Raw genomic sequence first — 6064 nt, 5'->3', positions numbered from 1 at the left:
GGTTACGGAAAAGGACGAGCGCGTGATTCGATTGATTTTCACCCCTTCGGCAGCCTCGTGTATTTTTTAAAAATAAATTTTACGTCAAGGTAAATGTAGTTTATTGTGACATCACAATGAGTCCGAGTCATTTCAAATAAGTGAACATTCATAGTTCGTAAAGCAAACAAGGAATTTGTTTATACACGCGGGTTTCTGCAGATACACAGTTGAATCACCTGATTTTGGTTGATACAAAAATAAGCAAGTAAATCAGCATTTAAGGAGAATAAAAATACAAGAAATGGTTATTATATCACTGTATTTCACTGTATGTACATTCTAATATGTTGACGGCGCGGTGTTACCGTTAGGGCGATCTCGAATACATACAATGTATAAACGAGCGGACCCCAATTTTAAATACATTTATGTAGTCCTGCTTTGTTTCGGTGTAATAAACAATTTATTGCATGAATGTTCGGGAACTATGACGATCTATTCACCCAAGAAAAATCATGATATGATAATAATCACTATCATGCAATAACTGTATAACATCAATCCGGAAATTACGTATTCGCCAGTAACAATCAATATATCGAAGTTTATACCATGGTAAATTAATATATGATGGCATTAACTGTAGTAAGTCAATTTATCAAAGGTTTGACTACTATAGGTAATCAATGTATTAAAAGTTTTTACCAGAGTAAATAATTGTATCAAAATTTTACAGTCCCGTGGGGATTCGGGTTAGAGTAGGTCCTCAGTACCCCTTGCTTGTCGTAAGAGGCGACTAAATGGGGCGTTCCTTCGGATGAGGCCGCAAAAACCGAGGCCCTGTGTCACAGCATAAAGATCCCACCCTGCGCAAAGGCCGTAAGCGCCGAGCATAGGCCTAAATTTTGCAGCTCTTCAACGGCAATGGTGAGGTCTCCATATGAGTGAAATATTCTTGAGAGAGACGTTTTAACAAAACAATATACAATCAATCAAAAACAATATACAATCAATCAAAATTTTACCATAGTTAATCAATATATCATTTTTGTTACCATAGTTAATCAATGTGTCAAAGTTTTTACCATACTTAATCAATGTATCAATATCTTAACCATTATGATAATTCAATATGCTAATCACTATAGTAAGATAATGTATCAAGTAGTTTTACCTACCTTTAAAGTTGTATGGTGCGGATTTAGAATTTTTACCACATTGTAAAAACACTGTTAAATCATTGCACGTACGTGTTTATGAGGTTGTACGACATGTGTTACATTATTTCGCCTGTATTCGCCAGAATTATTTGGTTTTAAATCGGTGTTTACAAACAACTATCACTTAGTCATTTCTAATGCACGAATCAAGTGACAGTAATTACGTGTCTAGTTCAGACTTTAGATCATCGGTGGTCTTGTCTGAGTAAAGCTGTGTATTAGTGTAAGAGAAATAAATATATCAAATTCTTTCAAACCTAAATTCAAACAGTTGCTTCTTCAACAACAAAATGGAAAAGGGAAATATTCATATCTAGTGATCAGTCATCCAAAAAAAATTACTTTGATAAACACCACTCTCATTCAACGCACAAGTATTATGACGATGAAATGAAAAATATCCTGGAGTTCCTCATTGACAATATCTTCGTAGTCTTTGGTGATCAGGTCTTCCAACAGTTTATTGGAATTCCGATGAGCACGAATTGTGCTCCTTTTGTTAGCTGACCTGTTTTTATAATCTCATGAAGCAGAGTTTATTCAAACGTTTCTACATGAGAAGAGAAAATATATAATATATTGTTTGGCTTCTACTCCACATTTAGATATAGCGACGATGTTTTATCTGTTAACAAGAATAATTTTCATTCATATGTCGATTCGATATATCCCTGTGAACTCGAAATAAAAGACACCGCAGAGTTATTTACATCTGCTTCGTACTTAAATACCTTATTGAAAATGAATATCACCAGCAAACTAACAACTCAACTTTATGACATACGGGATGGTTTTAGCTTCTCCATCGTCAACTTCCCATTTATGTAGCAATATTCCATATTCACCTGCATATGGTGTTTATATTTCTCAACTGATTCGATACGCAAGAGCTTCTTCTACGTATGACCGGTTTTTTAATCGAGGCAGGCTACTGACAAACAAGTTGATGTTGTTGGAGTTTCAACAGTGTCGTTTAAAGTCAGCATTGCGCAGATTCTATGGTCGTTATAATGATCTAGTTAGCCAATGCAACCTACCATTGGGTCAAATGCTGTCTGACGTGTTTAATACCAATTGTTAGGCCGTTCTTGGCACATTGATTTTGACTGCGGGTATGAACCGGACAACAGGGGATGCTTAATCCTCCTAGGTGCCTGATCCCACTCCTAATATGTCATGGGGTCCGTGTTTGCTAAACTCTTTATTTTTTATTATTTATAGGAATTATGAGATTGATCACTGTTCGTTATCTTCACCTTTCATACACATCATTTTGGGATCCCCTCATGCGCGTGGAGTTATCTATAGACACATAAGACTAAACGAGCGGCAAACGTACTTATGGGTTCCCACTATATTTACTTTTTAAATAATCTTTTCACTGTTTTCTTTTACATGCAAATGTTTTCAAGCATGTAATTAAGGGAAAGTCAATAACTTAAAAACTAGTTCAGTTGCATGTAGGTGATTCTTTACAATTTGAAAAAAAAAATAGATGAACATCGGACAAGACCCCATATCAGATAAAAAAAAAATTCCCCATCAAAAACACTATACTGTGTGTATACAATGTATAAGTAAATGATAAATAGAATATTAGATGTTAAAATCCATACCATATGTCATATCATCCCGAGTTGCTCCATATCAGGCCTCCATATCATATCTCTAAATATATTGAATTGATACATACTGTATCAGTGGGAGTAAGTTTAATTGATACTAAGAAAACAGTGACAAGTCATCTTTAGAGAATTAGTTCCTATATTATGTTAACGAAAATAATGCAAAATAAATGTATATATTTCATACTTTTAATTTACCTATCGCACACCAAGAAACTAACATTGAATTTTAGTAAAACCTCAGATTCGTTACTCTCCATTTTTTAAAGTGAAAAAACGACATGAGATGATTACTCATTCACAAAAATGCTATTATTGAAGCCACAGTACTTTATCGGTATTCTTTTAATTCGATTATTTTGCATCCCTTTATGGGATTCCGCGTAATCATTTTCACACTAGAACATTGAATCATTTCTCTAGGAATAACTACAATCGCACTCCACGTAACAAATAACACAAGCAGTTTCTTCACGGCAAAATATATCGATTGCTGCATAGGCAATAAATGAATTTGACATCATATATTTATATATATATATATATATATAGCACGGAAATAGCAATGAACTCTTAAATGAACATAACTGCCCTAAGTGAAGATATATTTAATATAAAGCACAGAAAAATTTTACTTTATCCGCGCCCGCCCCTACCTGGGGTTGAACTCACGACCTGCGGAACCAAATCTCCTAACAGCATGTAACCAGCGCACTAGACCGCTCGACCATCTAGGCAAGTCTAAAAACTTGCTGTCGATGACGATGGAATTCTCTCCACGCTGTTACACGCTACACGCTCATTGAAAATGGAAATGGGATACAGTTATTTAACGTAGGGGCGGAAGTGGGTATCCAAATAAAGTGAAATTTTCTGTGCTTTATATATATATATATATATATATATATATATATATATATATATATAAATCCAAAATATAAGTAAATATCCACACAAGTAATAGTAATATGTTGTACGGTGTGACCGTTGAGACGAGCGAAACCCATCAACACCTTGCAACACGATTTATAGACATTTTATCCGCATCTTCATTTAACACGGGAAATATAACGCGGTGGATGTAAACAGTTACATTGTGACGTCATATCAGCTTCAATGCTTTTTCTTCTTCTCTCAAACCAAGCAAAAACAAAACGTTTGAAGCTATGAGAAAGCTTGTCTGGAATTTAAAAACGTTTATGATGCTTTCTAAACAATCTTATGACTTTAATTACGGGATTGTCGGTGAAGTATACCGCAGTGACGGCGACATTTTTCCAGAAGCATTATGGGTAATCCCCATCATTTTTCAGCTGATGAAGAGCAAATCACGTGACTCAATTGCGTAATCATTGGAGCGAGCACGTCGCGTCGCTTCGCTCGCTATAATAAAGAAAAATTAGAACGCCGAAAATAACTCAACCAGTTTCATTTTCAATCTTCAAGAGTTATGACATTACTGAGAAGAAAAAAACCACAGCTGACTTTTGATCTGTTAACTTTATATAATTTAGAAACATTTTCACACATTATAAAACTGTTCTATTTGACTGTTAACACATAGCTCAACTGCTATGTAAACGAACTTGTCAGCCATATATAACTTGTCATTACTATTACATATTGTATATTTTATATCTTGCACAGACCAAAAGTCGGCTGTGGGTTTTTTTTCCTCTCGCGTAAGACTTCATAACGTTGTATCAGGACGTCATAAAATGATCTTTGTTAAAGCGTCAATACAATTCGTCGCTTTTGATGTCATACTAAAATCTATAATGTGTAACTAGGCAAGAATGTCATAACTCTTAAAGATTGAAAATGAAACCCGTCGAGTTATTTTCGGCGTTCCAATTATATATATATATATATATATATATATATATATATATATATATATATATATATATACCGAATGCATTATTGGTAGCCCCGATGTATCATAATCGTGGAATAACATGTTCGAAGATGTTTAGTACTGGTTTGCTCTGACCATCTGTCGTTAAAGGATGATGATATAATTCTGCTATGCTGGGCGGTAAATTACATTGGTAGAACGAATGAAGTATCAAAATTTTCACCACAAACGGGAGAAGTGTTTGGTATTTAATATTCGGTGAGGAGGTCTCTAGTTTTAAACGGTGTCAGAAAGTACGTGTTAATTACAAATGCAATTATGACATCAAATTACGCAAATAAAAGAACACGGACGAAGGGACTTTTATCGCTTCCATATTGATTTCAAATTAATTTCTGATTAACAAACACATTTCTGCTCGTCGTTGAGATTAACCAATGTTATTGTCACTTCGTTGATCATACCATTAAATGAAGCATTGACCGCATTAGATAATATTTGCTTCAGTTATAGATTATTTGCTATAGTTTACGCAATCTTTCCCTGTTCGTGAGCCGTCGTGGTTGACTGTAATCATAAAAGCTTTGGAAACACAAAATAACACATAACCCACCCCCATTTTACATACGTTTTTATTTTTATTTACACGCATTACTGTCATTATGTTGTAAAAGAAAAAAACCAAAAGACGACCCAATTAAAAACAAAGCAAATGAACACTCATTCTCATGTAAATAAGTGGTTTATGTATGCCCATAAAGTGCCGCGGATTCATCGTACAAATCGACCCTTTATTCTTCACACGCTCTCAATTGTCTCTCGCTATAGAATTTGAAATCGAATATGAAAAATGCCTCCGGGAAGCAAGATACATTAAAAATATTGCTGGATATGCAAGACTGTTCTCATGTTTTGTTTTCTAATTTCCATTGGAATCTGATCACAGGTTCCCCAAGCCAATTGCCACCTTGTTTCTACATTACGAGAAATAAAAAAGAATTGAGCATTTATAAGCTTTCTCTTGAGTAATCTCTAGCTCATATTCTTCGCTGGGAAAGATTCTATTAATTGTTTTGCGAAAAACGAACTTTCTCTTGCTGCATCCAAGTACTTAACAAACCCCTGAAGTGGCGTGCCCTTTACATTTTTCTTCATTTTCAAAGAAACAAATCATCTAATAGCATTATCCCAAGGAAATAGTGCTTGATTGTATCAGAAATTAATAGGATGATGCGAAAACACATTTTTCATGGAAAAGTTTCTACAAAAACTTTAGGGTACTCGCACATCAGTCAAACAGAAGAACAATGAAAAGTTTTAAGGAATTCTGATAGACTACAAATTACTTCTACATAAGGACACGCTACATTATATATATA

The sequence above is a fragment of the Ostrea edulis genome, chromosome 5 (assembly GCF_947568905.1).
Source record: "Ostrea edulis chromosome 5, xbOstEdul1.1, whole genome shotgun sequence".
Lineage (NCBI taxonomy): Eukaryota > Metazoa > Mollusca > Bivalvia > Ostreida > Ostreidae > Ostrea > Ostrea edulis.
Note: the sequence above shows the minus strand (reverse complement) of the source record.